We start from the raw sequence: 27,314 nt of genomic DNA on the forward strand, positions 1-27,314 counted from the left end.
CAGTTCAGTCAAAATTAGGAAGCATTTCTTTACCAAGAGGGTGGTCAAACACTGGAACAGGCTTCCTTGAGAGGTGGTCGATGCCCCAAGCCTGTCAGTTTTTAAGAGGCATTTGGACGATGCCCATAATAACATGCTTTAACTTTTGGTCAGCCTTGAATTGGTCAGGTAGTTGGACTAGATGATCGTTGTAAGTCCCTTCCAACTGAAATAGTCTATTCTATTCTATTTTTAAATGTGAGATGCCACTCTGGTACATGACAGAGTGATCTGTTAATGACTAGACAGGTTTCCAGAGCTCCTGATAGGATGGGAATTGTGGCATAGATGGAGAAACCTTTCATTTGACCCTCCTAATATGCTCTTTTGGGGGGCTAGCCCCTGTGCAGGTAAGCAACAGTGCTGCAGTATTGCTGGCAAGGTTTTTTGCACTGAGTATTACACATGCATTCACCAGAATACATTTCCATCTTGTGGAGATGTTTTATTTGGTCTGTTCCTGGATTAATTTTGTCTCTGGAATATTTCCGAGGCAGAGAACTAATGATTATGCCCTGGGGTAGGCTTATGGCTATCTCAACAAATGTCAGAGGTCCATGTTTCTTGTCTTAATGGTGCATGCAGCCCAGCAGTGAGAAATTTAAGGAATCCAAGAGGAGACATCTTCCTCACTTTTTACAGTACAGTCATTGGAGTGTTGTGTTTAGAGACCTGCACTCAGAAAGGCAACATTGCCCCTGTACCTGCAGCGTGCTGGGGGCTTCTGAGAGGTTAAAGTGAGCTGCCAGCAGACCAAGGGGGAGAGGAGAATAAGAGTGGACTGGATCTAGCTCAGCTTCCATGAAGACAGCTAAAAATGCCTTATGCTTGAAATGGGAACAGGAGTGAGCTCTCAGCAAAAGTGTCACAGATCTGGCTCAAGTCCTTTCACTGAAGACGTCCTCTCTCTTGGAGTCCTAGTGTTGGAAAAAGGGATGTTTGACATGAATTGCTTAGGCAGCTTCTTTATATGAATTCTTAGATTGTGGCTACAATACTCATGAAGTAATGGATGCAGTTCAGCTCAGGGGAGCATGGGAGTCTGGGTGACAGCTCCAGACTTTATTCAGGCTTTGTTAAACTATGATGTTCAGAGTCTGCATGCAAGCTTTCCTTGTGGGAGTTTCTATTGAATGTGCAGGCTTACATAGCTCTTAACTCTCGCGCAAAACAAATTCCTAAAGAAGCCTAAAATCTTGATGGTAGCATCACTTTCAAGCCTCTCGTGTTCTTAGGTGTTGAATCTAAAAGAAATGGAATGAATCAGTGATTGTTATAAATATCTTTAGTGCTTCATATGATCTGAGTAGCAATTACATGTGTTGTAAATGATACCAAGATATTTTGTTGTGTTGCTGAACTAAATCAGTAGTTTGGTTTTTAAGTTGTCTTACATAAGTTCCTGGCTTATTTCATATCTGGAGTATTGTTGAACCCAAGCCAAAGTTCTTTTTATTTTTCATAATATTCACATTGGCAAGAAAACATGTAGTATTTTTGGTAGATCTTGGAGGACAATGAAAATATGCTGTTAATCAGAAAGACACACTTGCTTACTTTCTTAGGTGGGAAGTGTGCCAAAAGCTTGGTTCTACTTTGAAGTTCATCAAGGTAGGAAAAGTATTGCAAACTCAAAGCTGTATTCAGTCTCTAGCTAAATTTTGTGTTCTTCTCAGCACATAGTCCCAAGCTGCACTTCGTTGAATATGAGTGTGAGGCTCCTGCCTCAGCAAAGATCAATCCTTCTTTCCTTTTCCTTCGCTGAGCAGCTATCTGGAAAAGTGTCGTCAACTTTTGTAAATGGGACCTTGATCTCATTCTTTGTTACACTGTTGGGAAAGTGTCCATTAGATTTGATGACCAAAATGCAAGCAGTGTTCTCTTATGTCAGTGATGAAGTTGGTCTGAATTTGTAATTCATTCCCATTAAGGAATGTTTCCAAGTTTGGAGTGACTGCCATTTGTAGCATTAGCGAGTGAAAAGAAAAATCAACAAATTATTTATTTATCATTGCCCTTGCTTTTTTGTGTACATTTAAGTAGCTAAAGTGAGCTTGTATTTAGCTACAAGAGGTGTGCCAGTGAGTCTGTTGAAAAGGCTTGTTCTGACAGTGTGTCATCCCCAAAGTAGCAAGTGCATTCCCAGGTAAAATTGCAAAGGAGTATCTGCCGTCAGATCAGAGTTTGAAGGTGCACATTTTGCAGTGCTGTACTCATCTTGCATTCTGTCTGTTGGAGAAATTGGGATGACCATTTCATTTCGTTATCCAAAAGAAGCAGATGGGTGTTATTTTTGTCCTACACGCTGAACTCTGGAAAGCCCTATGAAGAACAACTTTCCCAGTGATAGCTGGCCAGTACCTTGCTGTGAATGAATTTAGAGTTACAACCTACTTTTTTAGGAATATTACCCTACGCTTCCAGACTTTGTAGTTGTTCTTGGTGGTTCTTAGAACATTTAGTGATGCAGTTTCACTAATCCATTTGCTCTGATAAGCTCAGTAAGTGGATTACAAGATTTTTCTGTCACTGTAGATCTTGCTAGTTTCACAAAATGTTTTTCATCTTGTTTTTGATACAGGAGGGCTAAACAAAAGTATGGATATCTGTATTTTCATCTAAGTCTAATGAAGAGAACTTTCTCTACTTTGCAGAGTCGGAGAAGCTGTGTCTTAAATTATTTTTCCATCACTTCATAGTTGTTAGATAGAGATGAGACGTCAATGATTTTGTGGCTTCGTCCCCCGGAACTGATGACTTCTGTTCTAGGTGAGGATGAGACACTCATTGTAGGAGGTTTTGTAGCCTGAACAGTTAACAACTCTGTTATGATGCTTTTATGCTCTTTCAGTTAAAGCCACTGAAAGACACTTTTTCTGTTCGGCAATCTTAACACTTGCCTTGTTTTCTGCAAAAATGAAGATGATTGTTTTTTCTGAAGTTGTGCTTTTTATTAAAGTGACAGTAAAGTAGGGCAGATTTGTTGAATTATTTTATGTTATGATGCACAGCAAATGGTACATTGAGACAGTGGTTCATTTTGTCTACTGTTAAGACTAAATTTGAGATGTTAACTAGTTGGGAATAGTCCTTCCTGGCACCCTCCTACTAGCTGTTATTCATAAGCAGGAAGCAGCACTCAAAATCTTTTTTGAAAATTTGTTATCACTCAGGTGTTAATTCACACTACTGCCTATTCCATCAACAAGTTTTTGTTGGTATTTTTGTAATTCTTGTAAAGTTACTAGTATACCATCTATCTATAGTTGAGAGCCTTGTTCTGTATTTCTGAATATAAGCACCCTGTGCTGATTTGAAGAAATTATGCCAGTGTTCAGACAAGAGAGTCAAAGCTGGGCAAAGACTTCTGAATGCATATAAATTTCTTTTGTTGAACCAAAGAGTGGAGGAGTGGATCTCTGACTCAGCTCCCCTCTCTCTCTACTGACAAACTGTGAGCTTGCAGCTGGGAAAGTGCTATGGGAGGAAAAAATGAAGGCCAAAGTCATTGTGTCTATGGAGCCATGCCAGAATCTGTGAGGAAAATCCACCCAAGATAATGTCAAAGAATTACCCGAAAAAGTGAGAGGAGAAGGAGGATTGAGAAAAGATGACATTTCAAGAGCATCAGCGTGGTCACATATGATGGAAGTCAGGGACAGGGCAGTGGGAACAGAGTGGTGTTGCTGAGACTTGAGTAAGATGAAGTCATTCGTCTTGGTTAGAACAAATTCAGAGAAATGCCAAGTGAGGGATAGAAATAGTAAGCAAGAAGTGTATTAGAGAGGAGTTGAAATGGAAGACCAAAGTACAGTTGAAGGTCAGGCGCTTTAAAATGGGGAATGACTGAATCATGCTTGTGTTCCAAGAGGAGAGACTAGAAAAGGCCAAAAACATCTGAAAGGAACTGCGAGGAAAGAGTAAAGAAGGGATAGAAAATAGAAGTTGCAGTGGGATTAGTAAGCACCATGAGCAGCCTCAGAAGTCAGGAGTCTGCACCTCTCTCAACAGGGTTGGGGAGGAGCGAGTGAGGGGAAGCGAAGGGGCAAGCCAAGAGGTGAAATGGCACATACGTTGCTCAAACTGTAGCGGAGAGATACGAGATTCTGTGTGAGGAAATGGCACCACAGGTAACTTACCAGCATTGCTGGCACTTACGCATCTGTCTTACACTCCTCTACCACACTCCCCAATCTTTCCCCAAAACTGCACTGCTTTGTAACACTTCTTGTGTTACACTATGTTGTTTTAAAGTGACTTTTACTGATGGAATGGATTGTCTCTACAATTTTCCTTCTCTTGGCCCTATTGGATGAACAAACAAAACTCCAGTTCTGCTGCCATTTGATCAAGAAGGGAGAGGAGGGGAGATGTCTTGTGCTGGTGACATTTTTGTACTCAGTAGACTTTGTCCTTTATAATGATGCATCAGAGTGTCATGCCCCAGTCTGCTCTGATGAGGCATATGCAAACGAGTGCCAGAACAGGGCAGGATGTCATAGAATATAAGAAGAATGAAAATTATGCATTTTTTTGTTTTATATTTGATGGTGCTCTTGCATGAAAATTAAGGGAAATATTTTGAGTTTGAGTAAGACAGCCTTTCTCATAACAACAGTTGTCTGCTAATGAAGTTGCTGCCTTCTTTTCCCTGCTGCCATTTCTTCTGCCTCTAGCATTCATTGCTATATTCCCACTTCAGCCTCTTTCTGCTGTTGACAGCAGATAGAAACAGAAGCAGGAACCCACTGCCACTACCTTCTATTACTATATATTTTTTCTGTTTTCTACTAGAATGAATGAGAAGGGGTTTTGGTCCAATTTGGCTTTGAGTTGCTTACTCTGTTGTACCTTAAGCTATCTGTAGCTTCTCTGTAGCTCACAAATTCAGTCCGTGATCCTGTTGGCATTTGGATGTTACTTCCACTCAGATGAGAAGTATTTAGTAGCTTTGTGGACTCTCCTGCTTAGCTGCAGTACAGTCTAATTAAGCGCCTTGCCTTGACTGAGGGGGGAATAACTACAGGCTGAAGGGCACAACATTGCAAATAACTGTGTGAATAGGCTCTTAGTCTCTTCTCCCACCCTAGAGGTGACTGAAAAATTTCTAAGAAAGTAGCATTTTGGTAGAAAGCTTTGACTTTTAGGTTAACAATATCTTTTTTTCATACAGGAATTATATACTAAAAAAAAAAAAAAAAAGGTGGCAGTATGTGGGTTCAGAAACTCTGCTCAGAAGAGCTGTAGTCTGCACCTGCCTGATGCTCTCATTGTCTCATAGGCTGGGTTCTCTGTGGTGTGATCCTTTGCCATGCACCACAAAGTACCCAGAGATGGAGTTGTATCAAGAAGCGTCTATCAGTAGGAAGTGGGAGCATCAGGCACTGAGAGGCATTTTTGAACTATCCAATTTTGTCTCTGATGTCGATTTATTTCAAATCTCATTCCAAGTATGGACCATTGCTTCTAGTTCCTGCTCTAAGCAGGATGTAATAATGCCATATTCAACACAGACTTCTGTCCAGGTAGAATTGGAGTATTTTTGGTGTTCGTTGGCAATCTCACATAGTCATGGCAGTGTAGTTGGATCTCCTCCCAAAGACAAGTGCAAAGGTGTCCCCTGTTCTTTTCTGGCATGAGAAGAGTGAGTTTGTCTAGTGCACCACTTATAGCACTTTCTGGAGCACTTTTATTTCCTTAACATCTAACATCCAAATTTTTTTATTTATTTATTTAGGTTGTGAGGTCCAGTGAAGCTTGGAGCTCTGTGTGTGGGTGTTTCCCTGAAGGAGTTGCCAGTAAAATATATACAGCTGAGCTGACTGCAGCACTTCTTACTAGAGCATACCTGTCAAGAGGATGAATGAATAGCATGGTAAGGATGCAGTATATCTTTAGTTTAAGGAAGAAAACAGTCTTCTGTTTGTGCTCAATCTAGAATTGAAAGTGTCAGCCACAGAGTACACTATGTTAATCTATGGTTTCACAATTGCAGTACGTTCTGATGATTAGTGCTGTGGAACAGGCTTCCAAAGCAAATCTCAGGGCACTTCTGTTATCTTAAAATGAAAGCCTTAGGAACCTAAGACTGAGCTGCTTACTCTGAGCTGTACTATGTAAACTTGTGTGTGTCCTGTATGCTTGAGAAGGAATTAATTTGCATGACAAAAGAGTATCTGTATCTAAGTCTGAGAAATACCTCTTTTTCCAAGTTTTTTCAAAGTTGCAAAATCCTCAGGTCAAACCATGCTTGATCCCCTTTGTGCTCAAAAATGCTGTTCAGGCTAGTAAAGGTTAGCAAAACAGTCTTCCCAATGGACATACATTGGTACCAAGTTTCAGCATAGTTCAATTTAGCTAACCTGAATGTCCATTGTGATGTAGAATTGTGTGTGCTGCTATTTCATTTCAACTGAATAACGAATATATGCTGTTACTGATTACGTTAACATATAATTATTACCATGAGAGTATAATCCCCTGAAACCATTGGTCACTTGGTGTATGTTCATTTAGCTACAAATGCTTTTCATTTTCCATTTGTATTTTATCATTTAATTGCTTTACTCTATTCAACATCAACCTTTTTTGATCTCCTGTTAATCATTATTTGGAATGAGAATTAGCCCTTAAGCAAACAGTGCCCCAAATCTATCTTGCTTCTTTGTGTGTAGTGATGACCTTGTGTTGGACAGAAAAAAAAAAATTAGCTATTGCTTTAGATTTATAATAAGAGTTCTCTTAATTATATTTGAAAATTGCAGTTGGAAAAAAAATCTTAACATTTATTCATAGTGTAAATCAACAGATTATATTTTTGAAGGACCTCAGATTCTAGAAAGTCCTGATCTTCTGAAAGCCTAGTGGAAACCTTTCCTTAAAAATAAAATAAATAAATAAAGTCCACATCTCTTTTTCTAAAAGAGATCTAGGCGCTTACCATTTCTACAGCCTCTGAAGGGAATCAAGTTTGTAAGCGTCACTGTTCAAATGGGGTGTTGGTGCCCAAGGCAGTGATATATCTGGAAAATTTGACACCCAAAATCACATGACAAAGAACAGCATCCTCCCTGGAGCTGTTTGAACTGGCCTGTAGAACGGCAGAAGGAATAAAAAGACAGGGATCGGGGAGCTGTCTGTGATTCACTTGGGAAACCAGGGTAGCTCTGCAGTTCCCTCCTGGCCTGTCTATTTGTTTTCCTTCCAGAGGAGTCTCAGATGTGAGGGTGAGGAGGTATCAAGCTTGTCCAGAGTCCTTTGGAGAAGGCCAGCACATGCATCTGGGGATTGGGTTTGCAGGTTGCACAGCTGTGATAACCCTCTGCACTGTTAAGACAACAGCCATTGCGTGGTGCCCACTTCAGAGAGGCAATCCTGTTCCTCTTAGTCAGTAGAATGGCATTTTCTTCATTGCACTGAAGTGGATTTGTAAGCCCTTAATGTTTACGTGTTTTGTCATAAAATTAATGAGCATCCACCCCCTTAAAAATCTCATTAAAGTTTGTCTTTGGCAGGCTGCCTCCCAAAGTCTTAACAGCACTTTGGGTGCTGATGATCTGATCGGAGTGTCTTCTCATTCCCTCCTCCTTCCCCATCTGTTTGTATCCACCTCTTGTGTTACTAAAATAAATTGTTTGGGGTAGGAACTGGTTTTTCTGTTTTTGCTTGGTGCAGTGCTGTCTGGTGCACAACTTCTCTGCAGTATGAGTTAGCCTCTGCTGGTTGCTGCTATGCCATCTCCTCTATCCAAACAAGTTACTTGAACAGTAGGCTGCATGCTGCAGCGTACGTGTAGCATACGAGAATGCAAGTAACTGTCATGCTTTCCTGTATATAACCTGCATCTCAGACAATCCATTTATACTAATAACTCTGGCAACTTGCTTAAAATCAGAGGTTGAAGCAGAGGGACTGCTGAGGAGGTGAACAAGGGTATGGAAGATCAGAGGCTGTGGAACTTGTAGGGAAAAATGAGGTCTGGTCCCTCCTCTTCAGTATAATCTGCACTGCTGCCAAATCATGAAGGGGGGAGTGATGGGATGCTTGTGCACTATAAATATGAAAATGTAGCTGTATTTTAAGAAATTTTAAGATACTTCATAAAATGCTGCTCTTTGTCTACTGATTTACCATGATCTGAGATGATACAAGAAACAATGGAAGGAAACTGGAGGCTCAAACAGCCTACAGTAGCAAATTCTTTACTTGCATGCCTTTGAATGTGTTAAAGTTAGGATTCATTAAACAGTGCTTTAGGGGTTGCAGCCATCATTTTAAAATGCCTCCTTTAAACAAACAAGAAATAGTATAGCCAAGTGCAAGTAAGATAAAATATAAATCGGTGGTTCTTTGGTAGCCTTTTATTAAGGATTTGTCTGTAAGGAATTTTACAGCAGATTGCATAGTCATGTCTATTCAATGGGATTTTAGACATTGGGGAGATTGTTGTTGTTTAGGAATATCAAAGAACTTTTGTACTTATTATATAGCTCTGGTGAACAATCATTAATCGTCTTAAAAATAGCTGGGGACAGATAACATAATAAACTGCCCCTAGGACGTATTTCTGTTTTATCGGCCAGCAGTTATAAGTAAAAGGCAGAAATGCTGCTTCTAGCTAGTTTTGTTTAAAACGGCAGGAATGAAGAAAGAATTATCAGGATGTGAAACACATTAAATCATGGCAAGAAAATTCCTTTCATCTTGAGTATGGCTGCTGACTGTCAATAACTGAGATTAATGCTACAGGAAACAAAGCAGAAATGTTAAATATAATGACATTTAAAGAAGAGCAATAACCAGTTTATTAAAGGAAAGTGGTTTGAACTCTGTGAGGTTGGCAAATGGAGTTTCAGAAGCATTTTAAGATACTTTTGCCTCATCTAAATCATTATAGGAGTAAATTAAAATATATCCTGTAAATGAAATCTGGTCTCTCTTTGCATTATCTCCTCTAAGGGATATGCCTACTCCTAATTTTTAAAAGGAACTCAAGTGTTCCTGATTGTGAGCCTGAAATTCTGTATCCCAAAAAATTGCCACTTCAACAACTTCCCTATCTGATGTGAATACACTGAAACAGAGGCTGCTTTAGCAGTGCATGTTCCATGAAGAATTAAATTGAGCTGGTTTTTTGGTTGTTTGGGCTTTTTTTGCTTTGTTTTTTGTTGTTGTTTTTTTAAGCTTTCTTTGCTGTCCCATAGCTTTCTCCCTTTCCCAAATTGAATTGCAGCTCCTGACAATGCTCGGTGCTGCTGCTCACAGGGAAGTACAGAGCCAGACTGGCAATAGCAGCTCTGTGCTGGCAGCCAGGGAGAGTGCATAACAGTTTAGTTCAGCTACTGTTTCAGTTAGTGGTGTGGCATTAACCTGGGTGTCTCTCCCCTCCAGGGAATTAAATTCTTAAAAGTTCTGCAAAAATTATCTTTAGGACTTCTAAGCTTCATTGCCTTGGGAAACCTGGCCAAAAATGTCTCATCGTCCAGTGACCTTGGCAGAGACAAAAAGGCTCAATTTAGTGGGGGAGCTAGAATGAATTTCACCTCGAAGAATTTCACCTCGAAGAGCTTGGTTGGTAGAGGTGCTGATTAGAGGCTATGGATGAGGATCTCTGTAGTTCAGGGTGCTCCAATATTTAAATGCACCCTACTTCATAAATTTCTGTGGAGCTCTAAGGATGGAAGGGCCCATCTGTGTAGAGAAGGTGGCTATAGAAGGACCCTTGGTGTAAGACTGCAACGTGCTTGTGAACTGGACGCCTCTAATGATCTTATGGGGCACAGTGCCATTCACCACTTGCCTACTCCTACCACCTTCCCCTTCTTGCTTGAATGTTGCATTTACTCCATTAATTCCTTCTCCATTAATGTTATCAGTTTCTGTTGCTCAGTTGAAGTCCTATGTATTCTCTACCAGTCCAACTGTGTGTGTCAGTCTTTTTGATGTGCACCTGTTTCTTTTAATTAATTAATTCCAAGGCTAGATGATCCCTGTGGTCATCTTGCCTGTCCTTCTGTATAACACAGATCATACGGCTTCCCTGAAATAATTCAATGATACAAGGGAGGCATTTCTCTCTAATGTTCATTTAATTGGGCGCAGTGAATAGTCTTTTAGTCCATCGATATTTTGGAAGAAAGCCCACCCTAACCTATGATTAACTGAGAGCAATAAACACATTTTGGATTGGAAAGTTAAAACTAATAGATTCAAATAGGCTTTTGAAGTTGATTAGTAGAAGTAACTCATTCTCTGGCAATTTCTAGTCTTTAGACACAAGTCTTAGAGGGACACTTGACCTTTTTTCCTGCCTAATGCATGAGCAGCTCCTATTAACATAAGCAGGATGTCTTTTGTGTAAAGCTCCTGCGTGGCTGTGGGTACATCTGTCAGCAGCGCAGAGCTGTGCAGGGTATCTCATCAGGCTCCATGTCAGCCCTGCACTCTCTTCCTGGCAGTTTTGGGTATCCTGTTAATCATGGGAGCTGTTTAGAGTGAGAAATTAGTTTTGCCACTATAGTATCTTGTTGAGACTGACTTGCATCAAACGGTAGGAAAGCTGTTTTCTCTTAAGGATAGTGTGAAATTTTGCTCATGTAAGAGATGAGAAGCAGAATATGTTCAAATGTGAGTGGGTCCAAGGACTATTAATGCATAAAGGAACGTGGCCCTTGAAGATACTCGTTTGGGAGCAGCTTTTATGATGATGTAGTAATTACTCCTCTAATAGAAAAAAAAAAAATCTGCAGGCATTTAACAGCAGCTGAAGAAACAGCAGCAACAGAGGGGATCAAAGAGAAATGACATAAAAGCTGATAGCAAACGGGGGCGGTAGGTGGGGAAGTAGTACTGACCTTAAATCTGAAGAATTTAGATTATGATTTCTCTGGAGCAGGCAATATATGCACTATTTTGTTTAGTAGCTATCCTTTTTCTTTAGTGATAATGAATCTCTGCAACCCTAATAGAAATTATAATTAGCCACAAAAATTCTTCTCTGAAGAAATGGTTTCTGCCTAATACGGTATGGGAGAAGACTTTACGTGTGTCTGCTCTTTGGAGTCTCTGTGATCTGCTCCGTGGGACCAGAGGCTTAACCATATTCAGGGACTTGGTGGGACTATATGCCCTTGCTTCAAGGCCCCTTTGTTAATTAAGAAACTAGAATTGCTTTGTGTCATGTGGTAGCCTAGGTCTAATGATACTGCTTACAGCATGTGTGTCTGCTTGTTGATCTTACCTACATAACTATGAGTTGAGAGGCGGAATGAACAGTGCTGGAGACTGCTGATGGCTTTTTGTGGAGGCAGACTCTCTGTGGTCTTGCTGTTTGAACAGCTCATGAACACGGCTCAAACTAGAATCAGGTCCAGTTACATGACTGGAGCGATTACATTCTTTATAAAACTGGCACTCAGTAAACTTACGTAACCTTTGTTTTTCATAGAAAAAAACCCCAGTGATGTAGGAAGCAACACATGACATTTGCCCTGAAAGTCTCAGTGCACTATCTCTGTAGCACGTGGTAGATGAACTGAATTTTCCTGGTTCTGGTGCACAAGAAAGCATGAACGATGCCATACAGTCAGAGTGGTGCTTCACTTTTTCCTGTGTGGTAGAGCCACGGATCAGACACAGAAGTCAATGTTGGGGTATTTTTTGTTTTTTTTGGGTTTGGATCCTTATTTTTTGGTATGCCAGAACTTGATGTTTCACAGAACACAGATAGGTCTTTGTTACTACTTGGAAGATTACTTTATCAGTCCAGCATTTACAAATGTGAACATGACGTTCACTGGCTTCTACTAATCAGCATTCTGTGTACACCTAGACTTCTGACTTTTTCACAGATAATAGAATATGTTTCTAATACTATTTGTACTACTGTATTCGTATTGACTTAAATGCTGATTCTTACCAATTCGACAGTATGTGGATTTAGAGGAAGAAATGTTTCACTGAGCAGATTATCAAAGACTGAAAGGAGAAAGTAGTTTTCCAGATGAGTTGATCCTGCTATATATGTCACTAAAAATAACAGAAAGCTCCTAAGCAAATGGATGCAAGGTTCTGGATGACATAGCCTAAATAAACTCTGTCCGGAGTGGTGTTCTGTTGAGAATGAAGCCATCTGTAATGAGTGAAAATACAGCAAACAGGAGAATAGTCTTAATAGGGATCTGCTGTTCTTTTGATTGTGAGATAGTATTGTCTAAGCTGAGTAAAAAGCAGTGGCTGAATTTTGGCTTGCGCTGTCACTAGGTACGTTCTCGACAACTGCAGTGAGGGTAGGGATTTTAGGATAAATTGAGCTGGGCTCCAATCGATGGAAATGGGATTTCCAGCTCCTGTGTGCACTGAGGTACGGAGGCTGAAGCCCGGGGGACTTGCCCAGCCTGGTGCAATGCACACGCGCATGTTGTGCTCGCCCTCGCACTACACCTGACTTGTTCCATTTTGGGCGAGTAATTCCTCTGTGCTGGTGGCAGGGGATGAGTGTGGAGGTGGAGAGAAGCTGAATAAAACTCAGACAGAATATGCTAGTTAGGTATCCTGCTACTACACCGAATTTGGGCTTGTATAATATGACACTAGATAAAGAATTTAAGCTTATTGATGGAGGAGTAAATTGGCAGACTATCCCAAACTGTGGCTGTCTGCAACTTTATTTTGAGAAGTCATGTGTAGTATCTCTCTGTGCTTCATATCACAGCCATAATTTAAGATTTGCAATAATATTTCATCTCTTCTTTCAGGGGAAGGAATATTTTTTTAGCAGTGATGGTGGGAGAATACAGAACTGCTTCTCCTTGGTGGCTGAAATGCCACAGGAATGGTTTTCCCTGCTGCATTTCACTCCAAAGCAAAATGGCTGTATCAAAAAGAGTTTCCCCATCCTGAATCTTAATGGTTTTATTTTTCTTGTCTATGGACTTCTCAACTTCAGGTGTTTTGCCTTTTTTTTTTAAAGTGAAAGCAGAATAATAATGTTTAAAAACTGGGCTATTTTAGGTTTTTAAATATGGGAAAATTTATTCAAAATTCAGTTAAAAGTCAGTGTTATCTTCAAACTGGCTACTTCTCTTTTGTTCTGGAGGAGATTTTTGGGGACTCTCTCTGCAGTGTTCTCAGTGCTTGAAAGATTACTTTTCAGTAATCTGTGTTGGGAGATTAGTAGGTGAATGCATAATTTTCCATAATCATAAGAGACAAGAGTTTTGAATAGTGGCCTCAGACTCTGGGTCACTCACGGCTTGAATTAACTTTTGTTGGTTTGGTTGTTTTTTTTATCTTTTCTTCAAAATGGTTAAGAACACCATAAGGCTTGCTAGCAGGAATTTTCTCTTATCTATTGAATCTCACTTACAAGGATTAATGAAGAGGAAATGGGAGCTTTTGTTGTAGGAACTGAGTGAATCTTATGGCCTTTATAGCAAACTATTTGTTGATTTAATAGAAATTGTGTTTCACTAGCAGGGTAATTCATCAGCATCAGACACCAGTAGTACTGTATGTGCTGAAATCAATTTTCTGTGAGGTTCAGAGCACACTAGAAATCTTATGCTTTAAAATAGCTTTCTGGGTATGACAGAGAAGAATCAAGTGATTACCTTAAGCTGAAGTAAACGAACATGCTAAGACATGTCAGGCTTAATCAATCAAAGCTATTTTAAAAAAAGGACCTATGCATTTGACCATTTTTATTCATGTTTGCAATAAATACTTCCATTTTCTGAAAATCTACTTGGGGAAATTTTTATGATGTTGAGCTTCTCAGACAGTAAGGCGGTAGATGAAAAATGTCAGAACTGCTATTAACTGGAAACAGTTTATATGCTGGTAAATGATGTATGAGCCCAATGGGCCATGATGGTCAGGACGCTCAGCCCAGCATAGGTTTTGCCTGGCTGGTGCTGAGAGATGGGAGGTTATCAGTCCTCTGCTCCTCTTCTCCCTGTGTTTCTGGAAAGCCTGTGGGAGGGGGCGTCCATGCAGCCACCGACAGTAACTGGATGCAGCTGGGTGACTGTCACTGGACATGCCACAAAGGGGCATAAAATATCAACTGAGACATAAATGGCAGGGGAGTGATGAGGGGTGGGAGAGTGTGAATATATCAAATAGTGAAGAAAACTACCTGCAACTTTATCTCCTGACAATATTTGTATACATGAAAGCTCTCATTAAGCTTGGCAGGACTGTGGATGAGAAGGGGCTCATGGATGAGAGTATGACTAGCTTTGTCCCACAGGTTTGTAATTCTTTAAAAAAAAAAAAAAAAAGGCAGTTTCTGAAATCTGCCTTTTTCCCCCCAGACCTTGCTGTATATGTATGTTAGGAGGAAAATTAAGGACTATTAGTGAAAAAGAAATTAATTGCATGCTAAATCAGGCCTGCATACACACATTTCCCCTATTTTATAATTGGTCAAGCTGAGCCATTCACAGAAAGAACTGCTTAAAGCTGAATGCCTAGGGCATAAAAATTACCCACAGTTGGAAGTAATAATATCATGTAGTAAGGCAAAGTAATATTTGTGCTAAAAAAAGGTATTGATTAAACTTTGCAACGTATTGTTGGATTCCTCATATTTAGGTTCCTGCTAAAGTTTCACTGAGACACATCAGTTTTCCATTAACCACACAGTCATTCCTGGTTTGAGTTTCTGCAGACAGCTATTTTGCAACGTGTGCGCTTTGGAGCTTATAAAAAACCTGATGTTAGTCACACTTGTAGTAATATTAGAGAACATTATTAGTACTGTCATTTCCAGAGCAAAAATGTGTCCAGCCTTACCCTGGGAAATTCGCTTGGAAAATGACACACCTCTTTTTCTTCAAGTTTACCAGGAATATATGATTAAAGGACCATTTCTTTGCATGTAGATTCCATGAAGTTTTAAGCATGAGGTGCATATATATCTTCATTATAAAAGCTCTCCCCTGAGCTCCCATGAAAATTTGGCATTGCTGTAGCATGCTTTCTTATCTTATATGTTTGTATTATATGTGTATTTCTGACAGGCTGATTGGTGTCAGCTAAACCTGATTTTGCAAGTATAAATAATGAACTCACTTTGTTATAAATTATTATTTGCATCTTCCATGTAGGCCACCTGTTCTAATCTGTGCCCAAATCAGATGCTTAGGGGGTATATCTATAGTTAAATTGGAAGATAAGCTTGCAGTACTTGCTTTACTTTAGTTCTCCTAATGATGTTGAAGAAGTTGCAGTGGCTCTGTAGTAAATATCAAGTACATTTCCCATCAGCTGGTTGGGGTACAGAGAGTGCCAAAGCCATACGATGCTGATAGATTCACTGGCTTTGTCAGTTATAAGTAACTGTGTGCCATGTCCATGAAGTCCTGTCACTTGATTAGAAGGAAAACATGAGTTGGGACACCTAAACAAATGTAACTTGTAGCATCGTATCCTGGTGATGGTCTGTGACTTTCACCGAGGCAATGGGAAAGCACTGCCTGAAGCCTGTGCTAGGCTGGCGTTACCAGACTTCTGGGGTAACCTATGAAACCATACATGTAATTAGGATGATTTCATTTTCAAAAAAGAAATTGTGTGTGCGTATTTAAGACTATTGCACATTATAAGATTTATTAGTCTATGCTTCTTTATTTGAAGATGAACACCCAACTTACATGGATGCCCATAAGCATTGTACTGCTCTGACAACTCTAACTTTAGGGAGGGATGACTGCAGCCTTGTGGTATTCCTGGTGATTAAAATGTGCTGATGAACATAAATTATTGTTCTGGGTTAGATCTAAGATTTGTCTTCCATGCTTTCTTTTTTTCCTAGAGAAGAAAAATTAACCCCAGTCTGTCCATCAGAGAGAGTCCATAAATTTGTATTCACAAAGTATCTCCTGATTTATAGCCGCTTACAAAAGTCAACCTTTTTATAATACCCCCCAATAAACTGAGTCTCGATATTTTTCCCTTTTTGGTCATACCTGTGGCATGCAATATACTGAAAGAGCACTGGGAAGCCACAGGGTCCACTTTAGCTGCAGCCCAGATGTTGACGCTAGCTTTCGATGCCCCTGCTTTCCCAGTAGAGAGGGCCTGCAGCCAGAAAGTAACTGCATTGTCAGAAGCAGAAATGGAGAAGACCAAAATGAACCGAGGAGATGGAGAGGCTTGTTTATAGTATGCTACAGTTTATTGCTTATTTATTGTCCAGATCTTTAAAGATGGGCTAATGGAGAAGGGGAACTAATCCCGTGGGTGTTGAACCTCTTCTGATAGTGAGAAACACAAGCATAAAATTGCAGTAAAGCAGGACGGCCTCTGAAGAATTTTCCTAGGAGTAAGCTTTTTTCCCCCCTACTGTGCAAAACAACTAGAAAATTTCCATTATAACTATGCTCTTCACCCGAGTTAATAGCTTTGTATCAGGGACTGACTTGCCTGAGTAGCCTTCCTCAGAAGACAGGGATAGATATAAAATTTTGTATGCTTTAGACGTCACCTTTGACTTATGTTTCATAATTCTTGCTCTTTGTCGTGTCAGTAAGGAGATAAAGGTGGAAAAGTCATATGGAAAAAATGGAATAAGTAAACATACTACTGCATGTGGCCCAGGAAAGTTAAATCCTGGTGGGTTTGGTTTGGGGTTTTTTTTTCTTTGCTTACCAGCAGATGGATCCCCTTCTAAATACCCCAGTTTTAGAACATACCAAAATGGCATGATGATAATAATCTTAATATCTTAATTATTCTTAACTCTTAATGTCACATTTTATGAGTGCTGTTCCAAATCCCAACATTCTTCCTCTGTGGTTCATTGTAAGGATTCCTGAAATCCCTCTAATCTGGCGTCGGTAATCTCTCTCAAACACATTACTTCTGTCTGCTATTAAAGGATTGAACAGAATTAGTATCCAGGAAGAAGTTCTTAGGGGTTTGGTTTTCTGAGGTTTGTCCTTCCAAAATCTGACCTCATCCATCATTTGGGCACTGATAGTCAAAAGCAAAGGCCATAACCAGAGATTGGAAAGGAAAATAGGAAGAGAAACTATTGATACTTCTTGTTTGTTTTTAAAACTGTATGTGGTCTGGCCATAAGCTTGTTACTCTCTTCTCAACTTTCTTCCCTTTAAATGTTTTCAGTTTATAAGAGAACTGGGTTATGTTCTGGTTGCCAGAGGAGTAAGTGCAGGCTGCAAAGAACAGAAAGGGAGAGAAAGCTTTGAGCAGAGCTTGTGGGACAGCTGAGCCACTGCAGAGGCAGACTGCCTTGGTCTGGCTTTACTTACTATGCTTTTCTTTTTTTTTTCTTGCAAAACAACTGGCAGTAAATTCAAGAGCTAAGGAAGGTTCTAGTCCCACACAAAAAATTCTTACCATTCTGAGATGGGATCATAATCTGATCTGAATCCATTGTATGTTGAATTATAAATCTCGTTCTTTATTACCTTATGGTGGCACCAGCCACAAATTTGAGCTACATTTGTAGACTGAATTAGGGTTCTGAAATGGCACCGAGAGCTGATTTGTTTTTCTCCCTGTGAACCAGTATCAGTAAAATTGTAAAACAGGTTGTTTGAAAGATGCTTGTGCATATTGAGACTTTCGGTCATTGATCTTCAGAATGTATGACGCACATCTTTGTTTCAGAATTTCTTCCAAACTTTTTAAAAAAAATTATTTAATTTATTGTCATTGAGCTATGCTCTTCCTAAACTGGATCTAGCTGTAGTCTGAAGTAAGAGCCTTGCTCTTTTTTTTCCCTTGAGCATTAAACCTCAGTAAGTGTTAGACTATAATATTGGCAGCCAGAATACAGAGGAACTCGCATTATCATCAACTGTCATTCTGATCTGACAATACAGTATTATATTCTCAATAGATACTTTTGTGAGCAAACAATGAGTGGCATAAATGACTCTGCTGGTCTGACATGGGGAACTTGACTTGTCAGTTAGAGAAGAAAAAGGCAAAAATTGTATACATGGCCAAAATATTTAGCATAAAACTACTTGTGCTCCTCCTCCCTGCAGAAGGAAGAAGAAAGTTAAGAGGGAACAGAGAGGCATATATTTAACAGATGGAAGAGGCTGCTTGATTGTACTACCTCTGTCAGCACTGTTGTCTTCTGATAAATGAAGTGCCTTGCATTTGCTGCACAGCTGTGGATACTGAAGGAGAAACTGGAAATGCATGTTGTTCAATAGAAAAGCAAAGATTATTTGTATGAGCTCTTCACTTATCGGGTGACTCCAATATGTGTGGTGGCAGGGCTGCTGGGTAAATGATTGGGGTTACATTCTTCTGGAGCAGACCCTCTTACGGGCTGACCTTCCTCGGCTCATTGCCTAGAAAGCAGTATATTTCAGCAGAATAGAGCCTCATGAAAGATACATTGCCAGTCACAAAGGAATTTGGCCTTATTTAATATAGTCTTAGCAGAAATATAACCAATTTACTTTCAGGGCTCGGTTCCTTTAGAGTGGCTTAGAAATGGTCTGGATTACATGACAATTTAGTGTACTTAAAAAAAAAAAAGTATCCTTCAATCACCTTTAAATATGGAAAAAATTCTTTTCCATATGCAGTTATCACTAGTAGCATGACTGCAATTCTGTTCAGTAGAAAATCTCCAGAGATACAGTAATTTACCTGTTATATCACTTCATTATATCTTTCTTATAACTGACCTTTGCGAGCTGGTGTTAGTTACGTGGTACTTCAGCCTTGCTTACTGTGCCAGAATGTATTTTCTAGTGTATAAAGTGATCTTTCAAGATCTGTATATGTACCGTAGTATAATGTTATGTGGAATAAGACCAATCTTTTCTATTGGAAGCTTGTATCAGTCTTGCGACCTTAAATGAACTAGAATGTAGATAATAGCTGTAAACACAACTGTAGCATCAGTGAATTAAAATGCCTGCCTGGTTGTAAGGTTTACAGGTGCTTCAGAGAGATGCCTTAATTACAGGAGAGTTGTTTCAGAATGATCTTATATGTGACAGAATAGTGCTTGGAGGTGAAGCACAGATCAGAGCTTTTCTGGTGTAGCTGCAGTGCAGACTCAGTAAAAATTTAAAAAGCCAAGAGAAACATGAGTGATAAAAAGGAACTAGGGAAAAGTATTTTACAAGTGGGGAAGCTATGGCATGTTGGCCAAGTCATTGATTGCACCTGAACTGGATTCTTAATTTGGCACTTCCACAATAATGTAATAGTTTCTCAAGAGAGAGAAGTACTTTTTGAAGAACAGGCTTTAAAACACTACTTTTTTTCTTTATCAGAACAGGAGTTTCAACATGTGTCTGTATTTTATCATAACTGGGCAGTCTGGAATGGAAAACACTATTCTGTAATAGAAATTGCTTGTTTCTTCCTCTGTAGTACACTCTGTCCAGAAATGTTCTTGGGGATGGGACTGCTCATACATGGATCATTAACTAAGCATTTGAGGTACTCTGACCTAACCCACTTTCATAGGATTAAATTAAATACAAATCACAAAATAACTAGCTTTACAGATCTTCCCACCTCAGTCATTTTGTACTTGTATTGGTGGAATTAGACACTACAGCAGACAAGATGATTTCTTCAGGTAAGAGAAAATTTAACATCATGTCAGCAAAATAACTGCTTTTGAAAGTGAAGGAAGCCAGCAAGACCATAGTGAAGGTGAATCACTTTAAGCATAGGTTGTGTAATGCATTTAGAACTTAAGATCTGTCCTGTGCAAATAAAAATAACGCAGATAACATCCATGGACCTCTGCTGCCTGAAAAGCCTAGGTCAGAAAACAGAAACTACAGTGGTGGTAGGGTTTTAAGTTCATTAGAAATGGGCTCTTTGATTGAAGACCTACAGTCATGGTTGCATGCATCTTTGGGCATTTCTTATTGTCTGTTTAGCAGAGATGAAGTGGGGGAAAAAAGTGAATCTACTTCTAACATCTTCCCCATTCTCTATGTTATGTGTACCAGAGCACGGGAGAGCAGGGCTGACTGCCTCCCCCCATCTCTGACCATAACAAACAAAAAATCCCATGCAGATTTTGTACTCAAGCCAACATGTGAAAATCCTGGGATTAGAAATATCACTAGAGTTTAGCAATATACACTCAGTGAAACCCATTTCCAATACAGAATCTCACCATCCCAGTAAAAAGTGTCCCTTGTAATAGGACATACAACCACAAGCTAGTTTAGTGCTAGCTTAAGCACCAGCAAGGTGTCTATACTCTGAGAATTCGGGACCTGGGGGCAATTAGTATACAGCATTACCAATGTCATAAGTGAATATGCCAATGTTAAAGTGAAAATAAAGCCGGGCAGCAGGTAACATACCCCCAGCAGGTTTGAAAAGACCCTTTTGCACCACAGCATCTTTTGTAGCATTGCTCACTGTTGCTGTCATCCGTGCCTTCAGAGCCGTTAGCCTTAGCCTTGGCTTTTGAGATACCTTTTTTTGAAGACAAGTTCTGAGTTAATGAATGATTTGATAGTGCCTGTTTTGCACCAGAGCTTAAAAATCTCGGAGAAAGGAAAGTGGTGCAGTGTTTGCCTGTGGAGCTGCAATGCTGACAGCAAGGCTGCAGCAGACCTGCAGCTGTGTACTGTCAGCACAGCAGCTTCCTCTACTCACCATCCTGGTCTTTGCTAGTAAGACAGACTTCTTTTTCCTCCTGTACCCCAAGTTAAAATAAGCTTTCTGCCTGTATTTAAATAGATTGATGAATGGGGGCATTCCAGGTGTGTTGACTTTGTCTTATTTTCTTCTTTAAAGACTTTTTTTTTTCCTTACAAGTTTCGGTAAGAACATGTCACTGGTTCCTCAGCTGACTTAACTCATCGTCACTCCACTGACTTTTGTGGAGCTCTGCCAGCAGAAGGTAGCGAAGTGCGTGGCTGGGCCAGCCACTGTGCTGGAAAGGGAGAAAGGAAGGTGGCACAAAGACCCTGCCAGCGATCGATTTGCAGGCTATGTAAATGGCCTGTGATCACACCTACCTATTTTTGTATAAAAAATGGTATTAGGAGACAATCTTGATTCAAAATGAGGGAATTGTAATAACCTGGGAAAGCAAAAGTGTTTTGCCACTGTGTATATCTCCATTAGCTTGAATACCAACTGCCTCATGCAGAGCTGAACTGGCACTCATGCTTGTTTCCACTGATGCCAAAGGGACGGACTTCCCTGAATAGCCACCGCAGCAGCTGGGACGAAATGGGTTTTTAGCCTGGCTCTAGTTATCCTGACGACAGCTTTCATTTTTTTGGTCTTAAGTCCTAGAGATACTCACTGCAGAAGATCTTTTTCTGGGAATCATGTAAGTAAATAAATGTTTATTTTAACTCCACTCTTCGAAATACTGCTTAGTAAGGTGGAGCATTAATGGTAGACTTCAGGATGTGTGCAGAAAAATCTAAAAGCTTCAAAAAGTAGGAGTAGAGTTGCTTCTTTTCATTTCATGCTAGTTCTGCAAACCTCTGCCTCCAGGTCGTCAGTGTCAGGCTATTCTGATAAAATCCTTTAACCAAACAGCAGCTATCAGACTTCGTAAGTAGAACCAGTTGTTGGAGGGGAAATTGGAGATTACCATAGTTAAGATGGCATAGCTAAAGAGGGAAAGTTTAGACACACCCTTATCTTCCTGTGATGGCTTAATGTGTTAGTACAACTCATGCTTCCCCAACATTCTAAGCCACCTCTTTGCCAGAAGTTCCCAAGCTCCCTTGGAAGGGGTGAGGAAAAAAAGCAAATGCCTGCTCATTGCTCCCAGGAAAACCGGAGTGTGTTGGCTTAAGCCCATCACCTGAGGGGTGGCAGCTGAGCACTGCCTTTTCCCTTGGTGGGTAGAGTGCACTGGTGCATCCCTCCCGGAGTGTGCTGCCGGCTGGGAAGCGCTGGCGGGGAGCTGGCAGGCGGCAAAGGCGGGCTGGCAGTGCTTTGAGCCACCACAGCTCTTCGGTAGGTGAATGTGTGTCACAACCTGCTTCAAGAAGTTTGCATTTCCTTTAAAAAAATGCTGCAGTAAAGAAATATGGCGTACTTGGTATTGCTGGCTTCTCTTTTAATGGGAGTAGCTTTTGGTATCATTTGCCATATGGAAAGCGTTTAGTCTGTTCTTAACCATAATTATTCTTTTATATAGTCCTGGGCCTTTAATCTCCTTCTGCCCTTCTTGCCAGGTAATGTAAAGGACTTCTATTTATGGAAAGGTTTGTTTATAAAATTAATATTCTTACAGAGAGTGCATTTTTAAGGCCAAGAAATAAAGTTTTCAGGATGGCTGCATTTTCTTATAATATTGTGTGTGCTGCATTACCTTGAACAATTCATAGGCACTGTATAATAGATTTCTTATTTTAAAATGACTGTTACAAGTAATTTTTGTTTGTTTTTCTATAAAGAAAAAAATATATACTTTTATTGTGCCGAGACAGACTAACTACTGAAATTTGTGCTTTCCTTTGTGCTTAGTTTTGAAACACCATTTAGTAGGTGTTATATCGCTCTTATTTTTGCTGTATTTTTAAATAAATCTGAGAGACAGTAAAATTAGACTTCATTTTCTTTGAGAAGAACCACTGGTCCATGCATTCTCATTGAGTTTGGAGGAGATTTATGCTAGTTTATCAGCGGGCGAATCTGAATCAATAACCCAATAGTTAGCTGTCACTTTAGAAATCAAAATTTATTGGTGATGTACTGAAACAATGTTAGACAGTTTTCTTTATTAATAGTACTTTACAGTTGTACAGCAATTTTCACTTAAGGGTCTCGAACCATTTTAATAGAGTAGAAAAAAAAATTCTACCTCCTTTTCTTGCAAATGGAAAAACTGAAAAATACAGTGATTAACTGCTAGGGCAGAGAACCTATGTGTATATTTGAAAGTGCACGGGACCATTCCTGGCCTTGCAGCCATCTGGTCTGTAGTGGCCTGTGTCCATGTTACTAAACTCACACCTGCCAAAACAGGGAGCTGCACTCAAGCTGTTTCTTGTGAGTTAGCTTGAGGCAGGGACCATTTTTAAACATTGCCTGGGAAATGGGGGGCAAAGGGGTGAGTGGTAGGATTTTAAGGTGTGTGACACAACATTTGCATGGCAGGGAATGTTAGTATTGTTGCCCTTTTCTTCTGGGATCCCTGACCCCCCATGGATTCCCCTTTTAGATGCTGAGGTGCTGTTATCAATGGGAGAGGCTGAGGGACTGGAGCCTGACGCTGTAGGATTCTCACATGTCCTTGGGCAGCAGCTGTCGTGTGGGAACTCACTCATAATACAGTGTCCTTAACGTTGCCCAGGGAAATGCTGTGGGAGAGAAAGAGCTGGCTAATGGAGCTGTGGTGGCTTGCACCTCCTGAGGGTCTGGCCCAGGATCTATACTTGCAGGAGGATTTTCCTTTACTACTGAGCTGAACAACAAAGTAGAGATAAATGGGAACCATAATTGTAAGCCACTTCACATGGGCCATGTCAGAGCCCACAACAGACCAGGATTTCTATGAGGAAGGCATGATTTGTGACATTTCGTAATGCTATTTGAATCTATTTTGAAAATGCTCAAAAATGGAATTTTCCTGTGGGTAACACACAAATTCATTTTATAAAGATAGCCTCTCTCTCTCTCTTTTTTTTTTTTTTTTTTTTTTAAAGAGGGAAAGAGCGCAAGCTTTATAGATCACAATAAATCACAGTGACTGGTGATAACAAAATATTTGTTAGGATGAAACTCTGTTATATTTGATTGGACATTAATCATCTTTTCTGTGTGCTGTGAATATGGTTTCCATGTAAATTGTTCACCAGAAAATACATAGTTGGTGTTGAAAATTAAGTGACACTTTAGATGGTAATATATTCCCTTTGAAGTAATAAAGATGGATGAGTCTTTTCATTATGACTACTGGGATTTGAATGAGAAATATTTTGAGAAATGACAAATAGCAAAGGTTAGGGCTGCAGTCAGTGATAACTTGCAATCTGTGTGTTTTCACTGAAATTTTCAGTATATGTGGCATGGATCGATCCTGATCTTAGACAACATTTACTAAAGAATTCCTCCTGTTGCAAGTAACAGCAAAACAGCACTGACTGTAGTAGGAATAACTTGGGCTCATCCGCAATTGTTTGGATATACTCAGAGTGAGATCTGACATTTTTCTAATTTTCTGTGAATTAAACCTGTCATGCTCATACTGGACAATGACACTTGCTCAGTGAGCACGTGAGGTGAGGCATAGGAGCCAGCAATGTTTTGCTTTGGAGACTAGATGGCCTTTATCATGCCTTTCCCCTGTTGCTGCCAGAATCTTGAAGGTTCCCTTTGCCTACTTGTGATGCTCAGGTTTAAATAATACCTGCTTTGTTAAATAGCTATCCTGCTTCTAGGAACAAAACGTAGTAAAATGAAGTATGTGCAGCCTTGAAATTGGCATCTCTGTATTTCATAGAAATTTAGCAAGTTATGTTCTACTGTCACCTGAACATTTCTTAAAACATACCACCCTCTACGCGGTTTTGCAAAACACTAGTAGGGTTATGCATAACCCAGTGCCTTGCACTGCTAACACGTCTGCTGTAGCAGGGCCCATTACTGCTGCATTCCCCAAAACTGTGCTGAATGGCAGGACTGGAAGAGCAGCACAGCCTGCGTTACCCCAGGCATGTGTCTTTTTCCCCTTTTCCCCCTCTTTGACGCTAGCTTAGCCAGTAAAATCAACTCTGCCGTGTTTCAAGGCCATGTCTGTCTGCCCCAAACCTTTTTGAGCTGGTCTATCCTTTCCAGAGCCTTTCTAGAACAGTCCTCTTCTCTTTGAAAGGAAATATAAGCTTTTTTCTTTTACTTTCCTTGCTCTCTTTCTCCTCCCATCTCCTCCTTTCATAGCTTGTATTTATTTATTTTCATTAGTTTAAGTACATTACACAAATGTATGTGCAACATATTTGTGTACCATCATTTTATAGACTGGTATTAATTTGTGAAGCTTCATTCTTCCTCATACGTTTGCTTGACTGTGGTCCAGTTTTACTTTCAAATGAAGTTATTGATGCCAGTGAAACTGCTTCTAATGATCCTACTGTTTCCTTACATACCTTACATATGTGACCTGTAAATAGTTTCCCTATGGTTCTTTATGACAGAGAGCTCTTAAATTACATCAGTAATGAGCTCTGCGATGTGATAAACAAGAAAATGTTAATAAAAATCTTGGGAGAGGAGATCCAAATATATTTCTTCGTCTTCATTAAGTTAGTGCTGGTTAATCTTTGTGGGCAACATGTTGGGAATTGATGCTGGCTTCTGTGCTTCTGATAGAGCATTTAATGTATTTAAGGTGGGATTATCCTGGTCAGAGAGAGCGTGAACAAATTGTCCCCATCCCCAAAGCATTACTTTAAGCGTGAAGTTGTGGCATCAGGTTTGTGTAAGGAAGGAACTTCAGTTCTGAAGAACAGGGCTTTTTGTTCCTTGTGTTGCATACTAAAGTGCATGATACAAAGTGTCATTGAACTCCAAAAACCCCGGGGGGGTTTTGAGGTGATTGAAGATTTTTTTTTTTTTTTCTGCTGTTAATGCTTTACAATTTGAGATTGCTGCTGCTTCAGCATTACTTATTTCCTCAGTGTTTAAGATTCTTTTCATTATTCTCCTTCCATTTTATTTTCTTTAAAATGGTATATATTTAAAAAAATCCAAAACAGCAGCAATTGCATTGGTCCCAAGATATAAATGTAAATTTCTTAGACTATTGTTCATAGTTCTTCATGAATTATACACTGGAGCCCTTTGCAAATGGGTAGATTAGCTCTGATTAAACATGCAACAAATGCAGAAGGCTCAGTGTGGAAATGAAAAAGTAATTTACATTACTTTGAGGTGTCGCTGAGCTCCAACAGCCATGTTTCTGTAGGCAAACGGAAGGCCAAGAGAGGCTGTTAAACTGCAAAGCAGCATCTCAAATTCTTACTCAAGAAGTAATGTAAGGTCTGAGGAAACCTTTCAGGAATCATATCCCCTTGCCCCACATTTTTATGGACCTGCATTAACAACAGTTTTCAACCAGCTTAAAGGAGATTTCCAAAAAACAGAAGGTCAGGGCACCAGAAAGTTAGCTTTAACTTCAAGTCACTGTTAAGTTGAACTGAGGAAAGCTCTGAGAGTTTCAGTTCAGATGGAAGAAAGACATTCCCCTGAGGAAGGCCCAATAATCACAAGTACATTTTATTTTGTCTGGTGGTAGATTCACTTTTGGCCTCTTGTTGAACAAGCTTTGCACTATTCTTGGTGCCAATAATTACTCTTTTTTTCCTCAGAAGAATCGGGAATATTAGAGACTTTTGTATTACTTTCCATTGCCTCTCTAGCTACTACCTCTCATTAGATAACTTTTGTTCTTATTTATAATTCTCCAAACATCACAAGAGCTGCTAATTTAATTCAGAATATCGGCAGCAGATATATATTGTTGGGATTTACCGTAGGCCTGACAATAATTAAATGAATAGCCATGGTTGCTTGCCTTACCCAGGGAACATAGAAAGTTTTTATAAGAGGAAAACATCACTGTCCCAAAGGCTGATGCTATAGGAATCAACAGACTGGATCAAGTTCAAGGACAGTCAATGTGCCAAAACATTGAAAGGAGAAATTAAGAAAAGTAGGGAAAAATGTGAAGCCACCTTGGCAGCAGATAAGAAACTATTAGGCATGAAGCTGTGTTGAGGGGGGACCTTGATAACACAAGAAAAAGTTATGGGGACTGGACTACGCTAAAGGAGGCTAAAGAGAAATCTTAGCTGAAGTGATTTGCTGCTGCTTGTTTGATGCTTACTTGTGATTCCATGTGTGGTGAGCTGGTTGATGAGAGAAGGGTGATCTCTTAATGAGGTGAATGCTACCAGAGAAGGCTGATGGGGTGAGATCAAGGCTTGCTGCTTGCTCCAAACCCAGGGCTCTTCTCCATTGGTTTCTCTGTGGGGGTCTCATGAGGGTGGGGTAGACCCCTATGCCAGGTGTCTGCTCACCTGCAGGAGGAACCTACCCAGTATTGTAGGAGTAGAAGAGGCTATTTGGGTGATGTAGCTACCCTGGCTATGCGCTGAAAAATGCGTTATGTGACGGCATGTTTTTTATGGGTATTGTCATGATTGTCTGAACCCCAGCAGTTATCGTTCCGATTTTGGTGTCCTTGTCAAAATAACTCTGCTGTGTAGTTTGCAAAATACCCAGGTTTCTTAGAGGTAGCAGTTTTATGAATACAGTATCTGTGTATGGCTGGT

General features: G+C 40.0%; 1 long non-coding RNA gene across 1 annotated transcript in view; it reads left to right on the plus strand.

The window, feature by feature from the left end:
* Positions 1-2,783: 2,783 nt before the first annotated feature.
* Positions 2,784-27,314, plus strand: part of LOC140658640 (uncharacterized) — a 62,422-nt gene continuing 37,891 nt past the window's right edge. The window contains exons 1-2 of the long non-coding RNA XR_012044801.1: positions 2,784-2,808; positions 5,777-5,914. This is a non-coding gene — a long non-coding RNA (uncharacterized lncRNA). The remainder of the gene's footprint in view (positions 2,809-5,776; positions 5,915-27,314) is intronic.

This window comes from Ciconia boyciana, chromosome 12 (genome assembly GCF_034638445.1).
Source record: "Ciconia boyciana chromosome 12, ASM3463844v1, whole genome shotgun sequence".
In the NCBI taxonomy this organism is placed as follows: domain Eukaryota; kingdom Metazoa; phylum Chordata; class Aves; order Ciconiiformes; family Ciconiidae; genus Ciconia; species Ciconia boyciana.